General features: G+C 35.1%; 1 long non-coding RNA gene across 3 annotated transcripts in view; it reads right to left on the bottom strand.

Annotated features, from left to right (window-relative positions):
• The window catches only part of LOC110260856, a 119,407-nt gene that overhangs the window by 57,066 nt on the left and 40,639 nt on the right, over positions 1–21,702 (bottom strand). Inside the window, exons 3-4 of one of the 3 annotated variants that reach the window (XR_002344377.1) lie at positions 9,934–10,116; positions 8,302–9,146 (exon numbers count right to left, since the gene is read on the bottom strand). The exons of 1 other annotated variant lie outside the window; for it this stretch is intronic. This is a non-coding gene — a long non-coding RNA (uncharacterized LOC110260856). Of the gene's footprint in view, positions 1–8,301; positions 9,147–9,933; positions 10,117–21,702 lie in introns of those variants that run through there. One more of the 3 variants, XR_002344378.1, reaches the window with a different exon arrangement.

Here is a 21,702-nt window from a genome sequence, read left to right as displayed (position 1 = left end):
AGATACTTATCTGCAGAAGGTATTGCTGCCACCATAGTAACACTAAGGTAGTGTTTTAGTGATAGTCATTGCTTGTAAACTCCATAGTGACAATCAAGGATATAGGAAATAACACGTCTGACCATTCACTTATAATTTTATTTAATTAAAAAAATAGAATAAATGAATAGCTAAGCTTGGCAATATTAGTCAGCATTGCTGAAACTCTGTTTTACAAAAGTAATACGCCTACTCCCAATTTCATCCCTTTAATTTGTTTTCTCCTAAATGGAGCGTGAGGCAAAAAAGATGTTTCCTAAAATAACTCTTACCAGAAAGCACATTCTGTTTAGAAGTACAGTGTTGCTTGTAGCAAATTCAAACCTTAAAAGTAAGCATTCTCTCGCCATAACTTATACACCAAAAACTGGATGTTCCAGTTGCTGCTTTCTCATATTGTCACTCACTTTTGCTGAGCTTTTCTGAATCACTTTCAAAGACAATGTTTCTTTGAGCTCTATCTGAAGCACTTGAGCCTTTTTTAAATCTCCTTTTGGAACCATTTTCATGGAAGATGGAAAAAAATTGAGATATAACACCTCACAAAGAGACAACCTCATATATGTTTACATTCTTAAGCACAAATAGAAGAATGCAATGCATGGGAGGTGATGCTGAATCCTAGCACTACTGTAGGGAACTTCTCTGAATGCTGGCTGAGCAAAGGAGTGAGTATCATGGCTGGATTCAGAACTAAGGTTTTTTCCTGCTTTGTTATTGAGAAAAAAAAATTTAAATGGATACAGGGTGTAATTATTCAGCAGTGCTATTCCCAAAATATCAATGCTTGTAAAGAAAGGGAAATTTATAGAGCTAAATGCCTAGGTTCAACTAGACAATTTTTTTTTCACTAATAATTGCTTTTCATTGTCTTAGTCATTTCAACTTCTGGATATAGACGGTAAATTGAACATTCACAATCACCTTTATTCTCTGTAAAGTCCCATTAAAAATAGCAAAGGGATTTATAACAAGATATGAAACCATTTCTCTTGAGAGCATGGAAACCTGGAAAGTTGTGATTAAGTAGTTACTAAGTTACAAGCTCAGAGCATATGATTGCTAGCCAGATACAAGGAAATCTGAGAAATGACCTAAATGAAAAAATTTGTTTTAAAAGGAACTTGGTCATACAGATCTTCTCCCTAATTTAGCTCATCCCTAACAGGTTGAATACTGGAGTTTATTTTCCTGAAAGCATAAAGCAGTGTAATGGGTAGGAAATAATCTTAAGGAAAGGCTTAAGTAAAAATTTTCACTGACAGTTGGAAAACTCAGCCATCTCCTTTTGTCTGGCAGATAGGTGTGCACTATTCATGCAGGGGAACTGATAAGCCCAAGATATGAACATATTTTTTTATGGCTACACCCAGGGCAGATGGAAATTCCTAGTCCAGGAACTGAATCCGAGGCACAGCTTATGCCCCAGCTGCACCAATGCTGGATCCTTTAACCCACTGTACCAGGCCAGGGATCCAACATGAGCCTCCCCAGTGACCTGAGTCACGGCAGTCAGATTCTTAACCCATTGCACCACGGCTGGGACTCTGATATGAACATATTGATGTTCAGGGCTCCTCACTAAACAGCCTATGGTGAAGAATGCAAATTAAAAGACCCTTGGCAGGCACAGTTTTCAATCATCTCTTTAGTACTCTAGAAATAGACCTGAGCTTACAGGTGGACATGACAATATATTTAAAGAAATGGTGTATGAGTGGCAAAGTCCAAAACTAAAAAATGGGAAAATAAATTCTCAGCTTCTTATATCACATAACACATAAAGAGTTTACTTTAGGGAAAGCATTGTTGTGAGTACTTTGTATGTATCAGTCTCTTAACTTTCAGAACAACTCGATTATATGTAATTTTTACAGATAAAGAAACTGATATTGAAGTGTTAGCTAATTTTCCCAAGGTCACTTAACTAATAAGTAGTGTGGCCTGGACTTGAATGCAGGCACATAGTTACTGGTGTCCATGCTGATAACCACTATATTATATGGCCTCTCAATTTAGAATAAATATAGACTTTTAAAGCCAAAGAAAATATTTAAAATATCATTACTATTTGTAGAACAATAAGAAAATGTACTGTATCAATTGCATAAGAAAAAAATGTCATAAAAGGAACATCTAGCTCTAAAAGTACGCTCTTGGAATTTAAGATCTCATAGAAATAAAAAACAAATAAAAGAATAAGAAGATAAGGTTGGAAAAATCTCCAGAAAATAGGACAAAGAGATAGGAATATGAAAAGCAAGAAAGAAAAGAGAAAAAGATTAAAGAACTAATCTAGATCATCCACCTCAGAATAGTACAATAGCTAGAATGAGAGAAAATAGAAAGCATAGAATAGAAAACCATCTAAGAAACAACTGAAGAAAAATATGCAGAAATGAATATTACTTCCATGATCTCTCCTGCAGGTGGATAGCATGTTGGATGAAAAACACACACTGGCCCATAAAACTCTGAAATTCTGAAATGCTACCAACAAGATGATCCAGTATGTCCATAATCAGAATGTCATTAGATAATCTTAATAGTTACACTGGAAATTGGGAAGTAATAGAGCAATGGCTTAATTCTGATGGAAAAATATTTCCTATCTAGAATTTTTATTTCCATATACAGGAAAATATGGAATGAAAAAACACAGTGCTCCAAAAAGAAGAAAAGCAAAGAAAATGTCAAGATACCAGCAAGAGAGGTTCTCAGGAAAACAATGATGCCTCTGATTCAGAGAACAACCAGGCTAATGCAGGGCAAATGGTGTTGGAAAAGATGTCTTTAAAAACATGAAAGTAATGTAATAACTAATTGTTTCAGTGTATTGAGGAGAGGCTTACACATCTTGTTAGGTTTAGGGGGTTAAATCAGTGGTAAGTACACAGAAAGCTAAGCAAAAAAGTGGAAAAAATTAACCTTGGGGAAAACAAAATCTTGTCCAGGAAAGCAAAAATAATCTGGTAAAGAATAGGTCAGCAGCGACAACCATGTATCGAGTAAAGAAAAACTGAGAATATTTATCTTAACTAAATTCAGAAGTTAGAGGGTTGGGAAATGTGAATGTGGGTGTGATGGCAAGAGCATTATCTACTTACTTCATAGTGCCTGATAATGGAAATAAAATTTAAAAGTATCACTATGAGCAACTATTTAGGGATAAGGAAGTGCATTTGAAAAGCTTTAGTTAAAATGAATCCTTTGGGGAGAGGAAATGGGGCACAAAAAGATTGCTTTTTTGTTTTTGTTTTTGTTTGTTTTTTTTTTTAAATCCTTTAGAACTACTTGATGCCTTAAATTACCAGTATACTTATCTTTGATAAAAAAATAAAAGCCAAATTAATAAAAAAAACTGTACTCTTGAGTTGTGATTCCTAAAAGATGAGAACTGTTTGAATATTTTCATCATCAGTTCATAACAATAAGAATTCCCTAGGCATATCTACTATTCGGTGACTTATTTTTCTTGGAATTAATATAACTATTTCTTGCACTTTATTGTCAAAATCTTTTTCAGATCTTAAAGAGGTCTCTGGAGCTTTAGTTTGATAAAACATCAGAAGTTTTTGCAGTTTCTTGTAGCTGGACGCATAAGTACTTTAGCTTGAAAAATAGCTTATGATTATTTTCTGTGACATGCAGATGCTCTAATAATTTCACACGTGTCCCAATTCTTTTGTCTTTATGATTTTATTTTTTCCTTTTATATAGTTAAATGAGCAGAGTATGCAGTATTTCAGGGTACAGATGATAGTTTGAGTTTCTCTTAAACAGGAGGAAATCTCACCTGCTTTTCTTCTTCTCTCCAAGAATTTTCCCTCTCTGTAGATCAAAATTTTAATAGGGTTTATTGTGAACTAAAATTTAATTATATTCATAGCAAATGAAACTTTTATAATTTTCTTATGGCATTGCTAAAAATGACAAATGATTTACCTTACGGAAATAAATAGCATTCTTGAAAGAACAAAATAGCATCCTTTTTTGGTAAATCTTAAGAGCAATATAAAATTATTAAAATATTAGCAAAATAGACTATTTCTAATCCCAGCCTCTTAACATGATTTTCAGTTTTACAAATTAACTGCCAGTCTTTTGAACTGTATATATTATGTAACTGGTCACAGTGTAAATTCCTCTTTTTGTTTATTTTTTCATTTACTTTACAATGTAAACTGCCTGAGTTTCTTCATGGTCTTCAAAATTATGATTCTAATGCACAGCATAATATTTCTTACAAGGTTTATGCTATGTATTATTCAGAAAATGTAGGAAGCATGCCTGTGTGTATTTGTAGTTAGCATTTGACAACCCCATGATGAGTTTCTTTTTTACCTAATGAGTTTTTTCCTTCCATTCAATTATCTTTATGATAAATTTCTGAGGTGACTTTTCCAGGACAAAATGAACATTTTTTTGTTCTTGGTATATATTATTATATTGCTTACCTTTAGGGTTTTTCAACTCAAACTTCAACAAACATTGTATAAGCCTATCTATTTAGTTCCTATATAAATAGCTCTGAGTGCAACTCCTTTCCCTGCAACTCGGTAGGATTAAAATGGTATTTTAATTGATTTTATATGCATTTCTAAGTTTAGCAGTAAGGATGAACTATTTTCATCTTTTCAGAATTTGTTTTTCCTTGGTTGCTAATGATCCATTCATAATTCTTGCCTTCATATCCTTTGGGATAAAGTATGATATTTAAAAAAAAAATCATATTTTTTTAAAAACATGATGTTTAAAAAATATGATATTTTTCTCATAAATTCAAATGTAACCTATGCAGAATATGAACATTAATTCTTTGTCATACATGAACACTTCCATATAGCAGGCTGGTGCTTTCCTATGTCACTCAGTTTCACTGATCTTCATTGTAAAATGCTTTTGAAATTTTGAAACTGCTAGTCTTTCCTTTGTGACTTTTTCTTCCAAAAGCCAAGAAAATTATCACTGGTCTCCCAATCTGAAAAATATTTTACTGTATTTTCCACCAACTTTTCTATAATTTTATATTTATATTTCAATATTTTAATATATTAGTAACCACCTTTGGCACATGAGCAGTAAGAAACTAGGGTACTAGATCCTTTATTGACTGTACGTGAAAAAGAGAGCTAATTTTGGGGGGAATTAGGATATTTGTTATCTCAGTTGCAGATAAAGAGAGTGTTGTACATCCCTCGATGCAAATGTTTATTCAGGTATGGGGAGAACTTCTAAACTACTCTCAGTATAAATATCTAACCCACTCAATCATTTGAGGAATGTCTTTGGCCCAAGTGAGAGACCAGGACAAAAAATGGACTTTGTTGGGGCCCAGACCAAGCCACCCCAAAATATGCTTCAATGGCATAGTGATTATTTGAATTAAAATTACTGAAGGAACAGTTGATGTAGAGGTACATTTTGACTCTCTTCTTTGTCTCCTTAAAGCAGGAAATAAATCTCTCATGTGAAAGTTGCTCTCCTTACATCTGGAAGTAGAAGGACATTCATCACCAGAGGTAGGGAATTTGGGGCCAAGGACCCTGTATAAACAATTCTTGTGTCTTTAATTTTCTGCTCAAAGCCCAAACTCTGTTTAGATTCTTCACTAATCAAGCACCCAAACCTGAATTTCTTTGTCTTCTCAATTCCTCTCAAAATTATGTACCTGTGCCTGCTTTGACCACTTTTGAGGTCTCATTTCTATGAGGCTTCCAGGAAACACAAATTAAAATTTGCTGCTTTTTCTCCTGTTAATCTGTCTTGTGTCAATTTGATTATTAATCCAATCACAAGATCTTAAGAGAGGAAGAAGAGGGAATTTCCCCCTCCCTAACAGCTCTCTGTGGAAGGTCTCATGAAAATGCTGGAACAGATACATCCAACTTGAGATAATGGGACAAACTGGGTTTGGGGGAAGGAGAGCAGAGAAGAAATTGAAGGACCTAGCCCAAGTCCTGGATTCAAGGGACCAAAATCTCCAGACCAAGAAAAGCAGAAATAACTTGCGCATTGCAAGAACTGGTGGTCATTTTCATTCCCGTGGTGTCTAAAGATAAGTTTCTCCTAAAACTCTTTTTAGAGAGTTTGCAGAAGCCTACTTCATCATATATGAAACTCTTTCACAGAATTGGGTAATTTCCTGAACTTTTCATTTTCCAACATAAACAAATTAAAATAGATGCAGAGATAGTCAAAATTTTTTAAATATTTAAAATGGCTTAACCCTAGATTATTTTTTAAAATATGAAAATTCTCTGTAATGATGCATTTTGAAAATAAGTAGTGTTTGTAGTCACAGGGTATATGAGTTGTCAATTTATTAACTCTCAGCTCAAAACCCACCCCCTTTCTGCATTTTGTGACAGAGGAGCTGGATTTTGTGTGTGCTTCTCATTTTCCATCAAGCACAGTGTTTGCCTAATGGATAGACGGTCTTGGAGGAACAACGCAAGAGAAAGGAGCTGTTTTCCTCTTTCCAAAGTTTCTGGTTTCCCTCTTGGTCATAAGGCATGGCTCCCAACACACATACAAATTTCACAATTATTTGTTCTCATTCTGTGAGAAACATCACTGGTATTTTGTTAAGAACTGCACTGAATCCATGGATTGCCTTAGGGAGTAAGGTCATTTTAACATTTTAATTTTTCCAATCCATGAGCACAGCACATCTTTCCATTTGTTTGTGTTGTCTTCAGTTTCTTTCATCAGTGTCATACCTTTCTGAGTACAGGCCTTTTGCCTTCTTAAATTTATTCCTAGGTATTTTATTCTTTTTGATGCAATGTAAATGGGATTGTTAATTTCTCTTTCTGATAGTTTGTTATTAGTGTATAGAAACTCAACAGATTTCTATCTATTAATTTTGTATCTTGTCACTTTACTGACTTCATTTATTTATTTGAATAATATTTTGGTGGAATCTTTAGGATTTTCTAAATATAGTATCAGGGTGTCTGCAAACAGTGACGGTTTTACCTCTTCCTTTCCAACCTGGATTCCTTTTATTTCTCTTTCTTTTCTGATTGCTGTGGCTAGGACTTCCTGAATATTGAATAAAAGTGGCAAGAGTGGGTATCCTTGTCTTATTCCTGATCTTAGAAGAAATACCTTCAGTTCTTTACTGCTGAGTATGATGTCGGCTGTGGGACTGTCACAAATGATCTTAATTATGTTGAGGCATGTTCCCTCTATAGTTTTGTGAGGAGATTTTTGGTTACTGATTCAATTTAGTCCTCTTAATATTTTCTACACCTTCCTGATTCAGTCTTGAGAGATTTGGTGGGTTGTAGTAATGTATCCAATTTCTTCCCTGTTGCCCATTTCATTGCTGAATAATTGTCCATAGTTATCTCTTATGGTCCTTTTTATTCCTGTGGTGTCAGTTGTAACTTCTCCTCTTCCACTTGACTTTATTTATTTGGGGTCTTTCTCTTTCTTGATAAGTCTGGCTAAACATTTATCACTTATCTTACAGTAGATTCTTAGAATAATGTACAAGACCACTAGGAGAATTTGCTCCTAATTTTAATCTTTTGGTTTTTCATAAACTCTTCTGTGAACCAGACCATGGACATTTAAAAGATCCAGTTTGTCGTTGACAAAACAAAGGGGAACATGTTCTTTTGCTCATTGCCCTCTTAATCGTGAATGGCTTCCTCAGCTCTTCAAGGATGACAGCTAAGATAGGAAACTTACAATTCTGTGATTTAAGAATGTTTCCTCTTTTCTTTTTTATTTTTTGTCTTTTTTTGCTATTCCTTGGGCCGCTCCCGCGGCATATGGAGGTTCCCAGGCTAGGGGTGGAATTGGAGCCATAGCCACCGGCCTACCCCAGAGCCACAGCAACTCGGGATCCGAGCCGAGTCTGCGACCTACACCACAGCTCATGGCAACGCCGGATCGTTAACCCACTGAGCAAGGGCAGGGATCGAACCCGCAACCTCATGGTTCCTAGTCGGATTCGTTAACCACTGCGCCACGACGGGAACTCCTGTTTCCTCTTTTTCTCAGCTGTGTTTCTTCTCTACTGTGGCGAAAATTGTGAGTTGCATATGATCATCAATTCTTTAATATATAAACCATGCCCTGAAAAATTAATGATTTAAATACTTTTCCTTTAAAAAAACAAACAAAAACTGGCTGACAATGCATGGTGATAGCTTCCCTCTACCATTTGGGTAGAATGTCAAAGAAAATTTGAATTGATGAATATTTTTGAGCTTCAAGGTGCCACAAACACAGTAGCAGAAACGCCTTTGACATGTTTATTGCTTAAATGACATGACATATTAATCAATCAGCTGTGGTCCTGGTTAAAAATCGAAATTCAATCGCATGTATCAAGAGCCAATTTGTTTTATTCACTGACTCATAAAGCAGGCAGCATCCCATCTAGCCAACAGGGGGCTCCCTGAGAGGTTGTACCAAAGGGAGTTTTTATAGGAAGAAGGGTGGCACAAGGGAGCTATTAGCAAAATAAAGAGGATTTTCTTTAGGCCAGGACACTTTCTTTTGTTGCTCCTGTGTTTGGAGGAAGAGGGAAGGGACTGGGAAGGGTCTTAATATGCAGATTGCCTCTTCTTCCTCTGGGAAGGAGGATGTAGAGGCTCCTTGTGACAGATTACCTCATTGGTTCTGAGTGGAAATTTCCAAACTGGTTAAGATTACATTTCGGAGGAAGGCTGAAACCGCAATTAGGGTAGGTGTTAAATCTAGGATTGGTATCATGGGCTTTAGCACAAGGGACAGCATTTTAGGCCTGTGACTTTTCTCTTTGACCTCCTTCAGGGAGAGGAATCATTGACAGAGGTCTGTAGAAATCAGCCTTTCTAAAGGAAACAATCAGGGTAACCAGATGTAAGGTCTGGAGACTTTTAGTCATTCTTCTCCCAAATTGGCCCACACTTTTGTCTCTGTAGCGCCTCCTGTTTTACCGGTTTTGACCTCATTTACTTCTGTTTTCTTTTTATCATTTCTTGTAGGATGATTTTATGCCTTCCTCATTCTCTGTTCAGAATCTTGCAAGTCGCTGCAGTGGTTTCATTCCTTTTATGCTGCATTTTGCACTGAAACAGCATCCCATGTGCATATATTAAAAAAGTCTGTCTCAGGAAAAGAAAAATTCATTATTAATAATACACAGAGGAAATAGATATTTAGGACAGTTTTATAAGCATAGAGAACTGGCTGTGCTTCAGATGCCAGCATCATGGTTTCAGACCTAAGAACATTATAAACCAGTTTGCCATTTAATAAACAGAAGAAGTGTAACTATTTTAAACTCTTGAAGTACTTGAAATGTAAAACTGAAATAACTTGCAATGAAAATTTAATGACCAGGTCCACTTATGAAGTGACACACTTTCTTTCTCTCTTTTTTTTCCCTCCTCTTTTCCTGCCTTTATCCTTCCATTTCCTACTCTCTTATCTCTCACTTTGTTTTCATATGTAAGTTATGAATACTAATGTATGAGAAAGAAAAAACAAACGTGGAGAGTCATTAATTGATGTCAGTTTGCATATATTCAGAATGCTGATGTTTCCTTTGAATTATAGTTACTACTGCTTATTAGTAAAAGAAAGAAAAAGAGAAAGAAAGAAAGGAAGAAAGAAAGAAAAAAGAAAGAAAAAGAAAAAAATAACAACAAAAAAGGAATATAAACTTTATCCAGTCTCTTATTTCTTAGCCAAGGTCTATCTTAAAATTAACTTCATAGAATGACAGTATTAGAGAGAGATGGAGTAAGAATAAATGTTGATTCACATTTTTAGGGCTAATACACAAATAATCTTTTGATGTTGGATTTAAAACAGGTCTGTACCCACTTGAAACTTCAAGTAGTTTGGATATGTACTTTGTGAGATTTCAGGGATTATTGCATAATTCACCTTGATTTTGATGATTATTTTTTCCCTTTTTTTCTTTATTTTCTATTTTGGCTCCTTTGACTCAATTGTTCTGTGTTGAGCTCTTGTCATCTTTTCCTCTTCTCACTTCCCGTCATTTCTCTCCCTTCTGTCAGATGCTCTTTCCTCTGGGATTTTTTCAGAGGATGAGTGTGCATCATGTTCCTGTAATATTTAATTGCAAATTTAAGCATGTCTATCTCTGACGTATGAGCCAAAAAAATAGAAATCCGGATAGATTTGTCCATGAGGGATTGGTCTCAATGTAGTATTTCCATATCAGGTCCGTTTTAATTAAGGGAATCAATAGCTCCTGATTTTGGCATGGCGAGTAGAGATGTAGTGATGGGAATTCTGATTCTAATCAGATCTCCTTCATCTCTGCTTTAGATGATAGACATTCTTTGTTTGACTTCAAGGTGATTTTCTCTTTGACTGAAAGAATTGTGAGACTGCTTTGCCTTTCTTAATGTTTCTAGGCCAGATTTTTAAAACTAAGGAAGAGGAAGAAGAAATAAGTTACAATTGATTTCCTCTTTGATATATTATGTGAGAAGATGATAGGGTTAATTTTCATACTATATTGTGAAATGATACATATTCTGAAAAGAATATGAATAAAACTTTTTTTTTTTGGTCTCCCTCTGATATGCACTTTCCGTTTTATTTCATGGTGATTTAGAAGAGAAGAGTATTCCTTTTATTCCTTCCACACCTCCTTTTCTCAAGATAAGTGTTGGCAGTTATCAGATTACGAGTGTCCTGAAATCCTTGAAGCTCAGCGTGGGATGTGGGTTCTGTGACTTTCATAGGACACCCTGAGACATAAGAGTATAGTAAGGACAGATGCAATTCGACAAATGTTAACAAGCATATTCCTAATTTCTGTGCTTGCCTTCTCATCAGCACTTGCCAGCCGTGCTGTCTTTTTGTCCCTGGGGGGAATCTCCTGTTAAGCCCTTCTCAGGCTGGCTGCTGGGGGTGTGATTTCAGTGAGTCTAGCCCTCAGATTTGACTCTAAACCCTAGACTCAAGCACGCTGGCTCTATTTACTGCAATATCTGAGATACGTCAGACTGCTTTTCACTCTACTACTTCAGTGTGGGCTTAGAAATTGTGAGGAAGCCCAACCAAAGACTTAGCACAAAGCAGGAAGGGATGAATTGTTCAATACAGATCATCCCTTTCCCTCTGCATAAAACTATGGGAAATGTGGTTTATGTAAGGCTGCTCTGCTGTCCAAATATTATACATTTTTAATAATATAGTTCTTAATAAAAATGCTCTGGTTTTTCCATTCTAGCATTTTCTTTCATGTAGTAAATATTTAATAGGGTTCTAGTAAATACCATGCACTGTGCAAAGTGATACATACCCAGTGGGGAACTAAACAGGTAACTTTTTCACTTCATTAGTGATTTCTTTTCCTTTTTGTAAGCTCTTCCTTCTAACCTAATTGATGCTAGTTGGAGAATTACTACATATAGAGAGCTTTGCTCTTCACAACACTGGCCACAATTGTAATTAAATAATTCATTGTATAATTCAGAGTAGTTTCACATCTCTGTCTCCTGGTAAAACATTAAGTTTATCTAGATAAGACTACATCAGTCTTTATTTCCCTTGAATCCCCACTTGTTAGCCCATGGCCTTGAAGAAAGCAGTTTTCAACAAATGTGTGCTGAATGGCTAGATGAATCCCTCAGCCTATAACTAATGAGGCTTAAATTCAGGATCAGTATAAAAGCTACTAAAGCAATGCTGCTCTCCAGTCCACGATACAGACATGGCACCTGAATTTTCTCAATAGCAATGTCTAGTCAGGATAAGCTTTAATTTGATGACCAAATAGTAAAATCTCTATCATCAAAGTTGTTAAAATTAACTTCTAAAGAGAACACTGAAAACAGGTTGTTTTGCTCTTAATCCAGTGAGGCTTATTGCTCACAAGACAGAGTCAAGAGGTGTACTTCCTAAGAACACAGAATCCCTAACTCATGTGAAAATAAAAGTTTCCAGTACTCACCCTGAGTGGGAAGTCATAGTGCTGAATTTTCTAAGGGCAGAGGGAGTATCCTGTCCTGTTTCCACTCTCTGTAGAACCCTGGAAAGTTTGTTCTGTCTTGTCTGATCAGAACAGGGCAGATATTTTCTGAGCACCATGCTAGAGATAATAGAGGTCTTCCAAAGATATCCATGTTCTAATCCCCAGATTTAAAAAGTTAGGCAACATGGAGTTCCCGTCGTGGCTCAGTGGTTAACGAATCTGACTAGGAACCATGAGGTTGTGGGTTCGATCGCTGGCCTTGCTCAGTGGGCTAAGGATCCTGCGTTGTTGTGGCTCTGGCGTAGGCCGGTGGCTACAGCTCCGATTAGACCCTTAGCCTGGGGACCTCCGTATGCCGCAGGAGCGGCCCTAAAAATGGCCAAGAAAAAAAAAAAAAAGTTAGGCAACATGGCAAAGGGGAATCGAGGTAGCTGATGGAATTGTTTGCTAATCAGGTGACTTTGAAATGAGGAGATTACCCTGGCCTCCAAAGGTGGGCTCCATGTAATCACCAGGGAAGAGTAGAAGAAGAGGCAGGTGGAAGAGAGAGAACCAGAGAGTATGCACTGTGAGAAGGACTCTGTTTAACACTGCTGGTTTGAAGACAGAAGAATGGGGCCATTAGCCAGAGAAGGTGGCTAATCTCTAGACCTGGAAGAGATAAGGAAACAAATCTCCCCTAGAACCACCAGAAGCAACTCAGGCTTACTGACATGTGCTTTTTTTAGCCCATTAAGACCCATTTTTGTCTCTGACATCCCAAACTGAAAGATGATAATTTGTGTTGTTTTAAACCACTAAATTTGAAGTAATTTGTTACAGCAGCAATAGGAAACTGATATAACCACATTTTAGGAGGTGCAAGAAAATTGTTACAACATAGGATGTATCCTGTTATCTCAGGTTGCCTTCATAAAGAACTATAAATCTCTCTCTCTCTCTCTCTTTTTTTTTTTTTTAGAGCGAAACTGGTCTAGTAGTCAGGCGTTCGGCATTTTGGCTCCATATGGACATGTAGCCAGCTGATTTCTCCTCATCATAATCCTAAATGGGGCTACATAATTATTTTTCAAAGTTCAAATTTGCATTCATGTTCAAACTACTGCATGTTAATCAATTTGCATCATCTTAGAGATTTTTAACAATTTAGAGGAATGCAGGGGAATTCTAGAGAAAAAAAAATGGATGTGGGAAAAAGCTAACAGACTCTGAGAACAAGATTCAAAATAATTAAGAGGGGAAATACATATGGAATGAATGGGAACTTGAGTAATATACAAATATGACTTTTCTTTAAACAGACATAGTAGTGTTATTTTTAAAATGTTTTTAAATTTTATGTTTAAAGAAAAATTACAAAGACATTGTTATTTTTTCATGAAAATACATTCAAACATTCTACTCATCTGACCAATAGATGTTCAGTGTTATAGTGCCTTCTATGAGCCAGGAGGCAAAGAAGAAATGCATGAAAGCATACATAGCACATGAAAACAACTAAATAAAAATAGAATATGACTAAACCAACTACTCTAGCCTCTGTTTTCCTAATGGCATTTCTTGAATATGTTTAAAAAAAAGCACTTTCCACTGTAATTTTTTCCATGTCTCTCTCACTGATTAGACAGTGAGCAATTTGAGAGAAGTCATTAAGCTTCATCTATTATTGACTTCCCTGCTACCTAGCACATAATAGGCACTACTCAGTCACTGTTTGAGGAACAATGCCAAAATGCATAGTATTAATAACGTGGTCCTTCAGAGGATGGGAGGATTGATAGGGGTTAGATTGCTACCAAAAAGCTTCACGAAGAAGAAGAGCTTGAAGAGGCTCTTGATGGAGGTGAGTCAACACATCAACCACTGAACCTATATAAATAAAGGAATGGAGGCAGTGTGAGCCTGGCTATTTGCAGGGAGGACATAGAGGACAAAAGTGTATTGACAATAGTTTATATTGAGAATGTAAGGCTTTGCTACAGAGAACACAAATGTACTTAGTATTATTGATATTATTTTAATTACTTAGTACTTTTGTGCCAAAAAGAGTTTTGCCCTCTCTGAACCTTTTGAAATCTTGACTTTTTTCTGCAAGCTCTGCATATTAAATATTTTAGTACATGCTGAAATTATAAGTATATCAATTCTATTTAAGCTTATCTCATCTGGAAGAAAATATTCTTCATTGAAACCTTGGTTATTCAGTAGGAGTCATATCGATTCATTCTTTGGCGGTGAATTCTTAAAATCTTGAATAAACTATTACATTGCTCCAGTGTCTTTAAATGCTTTAAAGATAAAAAAATAGGAAATTATAAATCAAAGATGTTTTGAAGTTCATATAATAGAAATTAAAGCTTTTGGTATGTTAAGAATTGATAACTATAGTTATATCTGTTCTGTCAACAGACATTTCATTAATAGATACTGAAGATAAACTTATTTTTTTTAACATTTGCAAGTATTATATGTACAATGTAGGTATTATTGGATTTTATTTACTATTTCCTGGGTTAAAAAAGTAACAAACGACAGCAAAGTCAAATATACACTTTCTTTGGTCTACTGCGAATAGATGTCTGAACCTACCACATTCACAGTGAAGTATCTACCCAGAACGCTTTTTTCACTTCTGCATATTAACCCCTACTCCTCTTTAATTCTCAACTTAAATATCATTTCTCAGAAGCCTTCCCTAAAATACCACATTCCCCGTCTCACCAAAACCTTGAACAGTTGAGGTGTCTGTCATGCACCCTGGGCTTATGACCAAAGCAGTAAATGGTACATCCTGTGTCGTATTTGCTGATTTACTTTATGTATGCTCCACTGATTTACTTTATGTGTGCTCAGAATCTACCACATTTCCTGGCACACATTAAGTATTCAAAACTGTTGTTGAATAAATGATTGGTTAAGCATTTGTTGAATAAATTTTGCTTTGCAGCAAAAAAAAAAAAAAAAAAAAAGAAAGAAAAGAAAAACAAGAAAATTCACAATAATTTATTGGTTTTGGATATAATACTATTCTAATTATACCATACTATCATTCTTTGCTTTTGGATTTTAAAAATATTTTAAAATTTTAGATACTTATCTTGGAATCTATCTCAAATATGGACAAAGGCATTTAAAAATGTTCATCTTATATATAAAACACTATAACCCAATAAACTATAAATTGAGAAATAAATTCTATTTAGACATTTTCCAAATATCTTAACAAAAATTGTGATTGCCGTCAGTTCCATGCTCTTTTCCCGCATATATATTGAAAAATTATTAGTATGAGGTAAGACAGGATAAAGGATAAAACTAAAAAACATAGAACTTGGAATAAAGCATTGTTTATTAATTGTAAGGACATGGACTATATTTCACATTAAGAACCACTTCCAAACACTGAATTCTGTTTAGAGCCACTGAAGTGTGTTTGTTAGGTTCCTGAATTATTTGGGCTAAAGAGTGAACTTAGTTTTTTTATCAACTAAGGCTGAATCAAATAGCTTATTTCATAGTTGCATAATACATTCACAGATAAAAAATGTGCAGAACTGATAGGAAGAAAAGGAAACTTTTTCTGATGTCCTGAAAAAAATACTTAAATAAAAATACTTTTTGAGAAAGAGCTATTGATTATAGTGAAATATTAATTTTCCCTAAACAAAACTGTAAATTAGACATAATCCTCATCAAATGTTGACTGGAAATTTTTGGAATTTGACAAAATGTTATACAACTTTATATGGCAAAATTCACATATGATAATACCTAACAAAATTACAATAGAGAATAATGATAGTTTTTCTATATAACAGACTGTTTTACAAAGCTACAGAAATTAAAGCAGTGTAATAGTAGTACAGAATGAGATGAATCAATGTGGATATTTATAAAAATAATATTTCAAACGAGTGAGTGAAAAGATGGGATATTTAAAAAATGGTGCTCAGACAACTAACTAACCTTGGAGAAAATAAATTGAAGTTTGATTCCAATTTCATTACTTACACTAAAATAAATGCCAAGAAGAGAAATGCTATGTTTTCTATTAAATATTTACGTTTAAGGTTTTGCTTTATTAAATTATTTTCTCAAGTTGGAAATGGATTTTGTATTCGAACTCTCATTCCTCTGTGCAGAATTACCAATTTTAGTGGCCTGGTCCATATGCTACTTCCCCATGCTTATATAAACATACATAAACATATAAACCCATATAAACTATGCTCTTATTTTTGCAATTGTTTGTTTTTATTAAAACTAGACCATTTAGCACACATTATATTGCAGCTTATTTTTCATTTTAACAGTATATTCTGGGTACCCTTCCATTTAATAGCTATTAATTAGGTACATACTTTTAAAATAACTGTTGACTATCCTATTGAAGGAAAGCAAGATCATTCGATGCAATCATTTACTTACTGTTCTCTATTTTGGTTGCTCTCTGTATTAATTTTTTCCTACGGATCATGCTACAATATATGTCCATGTGTGTGTATGGGTATTCTTATATACCAATTCTTTTATTTCTATAGAAATGCTTCCTAAGCTGGGCAGGTTCAAAATATGCATTTAATATTAATTTTAATAGATATTCAAAGATTAATTTTCAAAGTATCTGCAGCAATTTATACTTGGACTACTAGTAAATTAGGATGTAAATTTATTTGTATTAGTACTGGATTGTGTATCTTACATTTCTGCCAATCTGATAGTTTTAAAATAGCATCTTATTGTTCTTTTATTTGCATTTCCCAGGCTAGGAATAAACTTAGAAATTCATAGAGTTATTGAATATTTGGATTTCTGCTTCTATGAAATTCTTACTCATATCATTTTTTGATTTTTCTTTAGGTTGTTTGTCTTTTTCTTCTCCATGTATAGCCATTTGGTGGTGGTTGGATTATTGACTGTTTATCTGCCCCACATTTTGCCAATATTTTTCTCAATCTATCACATATCTTTGGACTTTGTTTATAATATATAATAATCATACCCCTTTTTATTCCTTTTTATTTTGTATTTACATATTTTGGGTTTATTATTTTCATAGGAAGATTTTCTTCATTCCAAATTTACACTGATTATCTCCTGCCTTTTCTTTTAACATAGGAGAAGACCTCAGTGAAACAAACAATTGCTTCAAGAAGTAAATAATTTTCTCATTCCTTCAATTAAAAAAAAACAATGAACTAACCAATCCATTTATTAAATTAAACTTGTCTTAATTTTATTTTAATATTTTGTATACTGTAAAACACATTTATTAATGATATTATATATCTGATTCTAGTAAATGTTCATAACAACTCTCTAAGACAAAATAGTATCTTTTTCTTTTTTCTTTTTTCAGCTGCACCCTGTGGCACATGGAAGTTCCTGGGCTAGGGATCCAATCCAAGCCGCAGCTACAGTCTATGTCACAGCTGTGGCCATGCTGGATGCTTAACCCACTGCACCCTGCCAGGGATTGAACCTGCACTGCCGCAGAGACAACACTGGATCTTTAACCACCTGTACCACAGCAGGGACTTCAGCATCTTATTCTTCAAGCCTACTAAAAAATGTTTTCAGTAACATTTATCTTGCTAATTATTAAGTTGACCAATTCTCAAATGATAATACACAAACATCCATAATTAATGTATAGAGAGATAAGCAGAAATACAAAGAAATGTATTACAGAAGAGCTTGTTGGAATTTGTTTAGGAGACCAAGCTTTGAATTCCTATCACCTACTGCTGTGTATATAAAAGGAAGTTAATTTTACATGAGAATATTTAAATATAGTTTCTCTGAGATCTGCCATTCAGAATTTTCACAGGGTTCATTTTAAATTGAGAGCACCACTGTTATAGCTCTTCTCGATCTAGGCCACAGCTGTTCACTCAGCTACAATTTGGCACCGTTCCTTTACTTTTCATGTTGTGCTTCTCTTGATTCTTGAAACATTATCTGCTTTAAGCCTATACAGTCAGTGCTAAGCATTAAGAACTAAAAGCTCCTACTTAACTTTTAAAGACTATGAAGAATGTTATTTTCTGCATGGTTAAAAATATACATATATATATCTGAGGACATTCATAGCTCACTAAAAGGTGGTTGAGATAGAGGAGAATTAGTGGCAATGGATTCAGTGTACATTGATGAGAGGCACATATTGGGCTGGGTTTCAGGTGTGATAGTGAGAGTTAAAGGTTTCGAACCAAGTAAGTGGGTGTAAAGGAATGTATTTCCAGTTCTGAAGTTCAGTAAGGTTTGGAGCATCCACAAGGAGGTTAAGAATGCATTTCATTGTAAATCCCCCCAAAACTGGAAAAGCTTAAAATATAAGTACCTAAAGTTAGACTAGGAATTAAATCAAATTAGCAGAATGTTTGAAATAAACAAAACCAAATTAAACAATAATGACAACAACCCTAAGTTCAGATACACTATTGATGCAGAGATTACCAGGCTGGATGAATGGTAATGGTTCAAAGGGAGAAAAATGCTCTACTGTGTTGACAGGGTGCTTGGGGGAGAGTGGACCAATAGCAAAACGACCTTCCTTAATGGTAGTCAACCTGTTTGCTTCAACTTAGGAGACAGCAATAGGGATTTTATGTAATTCCTGGTAGAGCAGAATCCAGTTTAAAGTGTGACTTCCCTGGAGCCTAGAGCCGGAGGTAAGGAAGTAGCAATAACTCAATGGAGGCGGAATAAATAGGTGGAGGACAGTTAGATGTTCATCAATTACTTCTAATGGCAGGTCCTCAGAAATTTATTTTACCTATGGTAAAAATGTATTCAATGGTTCCTGCTTTAATAGAAACATTTCCAAAGAATATCGGATTTAAGAATGATAGTGTAAAGCTGGCATTTCTTCTTTTCGTACCCGAGAATTACCCAAAAGCATCAAGGAATACCAAAAGATACAAAATTAACAAATCAATTTTTGTGAAGGTAGGAGACAGCTAAACCCACAAAATAAAAAATGATAAAAGGGTTGACAAAGCCTGAGAGGGCATGTGGGAAGAAGAGGAGAAAGGATACTATCTCTGCAAGTTTTCAGAACAAGTGGTACACATGGTTCTGGAAGCTAGGGGCATCCCTGAGTTGCAAAACCAAGATCCTTTGTTTACAACAGCATGGGCAAGATGCTTGTTGGCTCTTGTAGTTGAAATTCCCCTAAACCAAGTCAAACTTCTAAGAACAGATGAAAAGAGACTTTTTGAGAAATTGTGTAAGCCATGCCTGTGAGAGTCTATCTGTATGCTTGACAACAGGGGAGAGGATAGTCTGGTGTCATGCACAGATCCACAGTAGAGGTTGTGGGTCATGAGGAAAAAAAATCTAGCTAGCTGGTAGAAAAAAAATCTAGCCTTAGCTGATGCCCAAATATTTAGTTGTGGCTTATTATGTGCTTTATATTAAGAAAGAACCCAAAATAAAGAGTCACAATATTTGGTAGACTCAGTCAAATGATTTTGAACAGGTCAAATGCCAGATGTCTGAAATTATTTTAATTATAACTTCTAATCCACTATTTTTCAAAATACAAATATAGTACTAGGTCCAAATGAATGTAAGTATTCACGCAATAATATTGAATTTGGATTTTAACCATAATAAAGAAAAATGTGTATATATATACACAAACATGGATGCATACTCCTTGAAAAATACCTATATAGTTAGTAATCGAAGGAAATGAATCCTTACAAGGTATCTGTTATTTGTGGAATACAAATGTAAATTAAATGGGAGAAAGAGGAAAAATGCTTCCTTTTGTAGCTCAAGTCTCAATGATCATGTCTCCATTCATGCGTAATGATTGCCTATTCTTCACATGTCTGAGGAAAGAGAAAAGTACGATATCATCCTTGGCTTCAAGTAGCTCACGACTTGAGAAATCAAAGTGTTTGCACACATAAACATTATTAAAAGCACAAAAGGTAAATGCCAGTATAGGATGTCTCACACAGTGGCATAAGAAAAAGGATCAAAGGATCAATTGTTTGTATATTTTTTAGATTAATCCCTTGTCAGTTGCTTTGTTTGCAAATATTTTCTCCCATTCTATGGGTTGTCTTTTAAGTTTAATTAGGCCCCATTTGTTTATTTTTGTTTTTATTGTCATTACTCTAGGAACAGATCAACATTAAAAAAAAACCAAAAAACCCAAACAATCCAATCAAGAAATGGGCAGAAGATCTAAAGACACACTTCTCCAAAGAAGCCATACAGATGGTCAAAGAGCACATGAAAAAATGCTCAATATTGCTAATACTAATAATATTACTTAATAATAATTAATATTAATAACTACCATATGATCCAGCAATCCTACTCCTCGGCATACATCTGGAGAAAACCATAATTTGCAAAGATACATGTACCTCAATATTCACTGCAGCACTATTGACAATAGCCAAGACATGGAAGCAACCTAAATGTCCATCCACAGAGGATTGGACAAAGAAGATGTGGTACATGTATACAATGGAACATGACTCAGCCATAAATAAGAATGAAATAATGCCATTTGAAGCAACATGAATGGACTTAGAAATTATCATACTAAATCCCTAATGAAGTAAGACAGAGCAAGACAAATATGTGACATCGCTTATATGTGGAATCTAAAAAAATGATAAAATGAACTTATTTACAAAACAGAAACAGATTCATAGACATAGAAAACGAGCCTAGGGTCGCCAAAGAGGAAATGTGGGAGGAGGGATAGATTGGGAGTTGAAGATTGGCATATGCAAACTAATGTATAAGAAATAGATGGTCGGAGTTCCCCGTCGTGGCACAGCAGAAAAGAATCCGACTAGGAACCATGAAGTTGTGGGTTCGATCCCTGGCCTCGAGCAGTGGCTTAAGGATCAGGTGCTGCTGTGAGTTGTGGTGTAGGTTGCAGATGTGGCTCGGATCCTGCATTGTTGTGGCTCTGGCATAGGGCAGCAGCTATAGCTCGGATTAGACCCCTAGCCTGGGAACCTCCATATGCTGCAGGTTCGGCCCTAAAAAGACAAAAAAAAAAAAAGACAAAAAAAGAAAGAAATGGATGGTCAACGGGGACCTGTTGTATGGCACAAGGAACTCTACTCATTATCCTGTGATAACCTACATAGGAAAAAATCTGAAAAAGAACAGATAAATGTACATGTATAACTGAATCACTCTATTGTACAGCAGAAATTAACACAACATTGTAAATCAACTATACTTGAATAAAACTTAAAAGTATTACGATTCACTCATATATTTAACCTCTATTCTCTTCACTTCAAGGCAGTTTAGTTCTACCTATTGTCCTTTAAAAAATTCTATTTTAGTACAGGGAATTAGAATGACTGTTTAATTGAAGATATGAAGCCATTTGTTTGCTGCAACAGGGACTGCAATGTCAGAGATGGTAAAATGTGAAAAACATGCATCTTAGAATACAGCATTAGGCTCTTGGTCACCTGGCACATTACCCAATGTAGGTGTGGTGCCCAGCCTATAGTGGGTCCTGAGAGCATTGTTGACTGAGTGAGATTATCTGTTTTTTAAGCTGATCCCAGCCCCACTTTTCTACACTACCTTTATTTTATTTTTTTTAAAGACTGTTCATTTTTTTTTTTTTTTTGTCTTTTTGCCTTTTCTCCAGGCTAGGAGTCTAATTGGAGCTGTAGCCACCGGCCTACGCCAGGGCCACAGCAACT

Source organism: Sus scrofa, chromosome 5, assembly GCF_000003025.6.
Source record: "Sus scrofa isolate TJ Tabasco breed Duroc chromosome 5, Sscrofa11.1, whole genome shotgun sequence".
In the NCBI taxonomy this organism is placed as follows: Eukaryota; Metazoa; Chordata; class Mammalia; order Artiodactyla; family Suidae; genus Sus; species Sus scrofa.
This window is presented reverse-complemented; position numbering and strand designations above follow the sequence as displayed.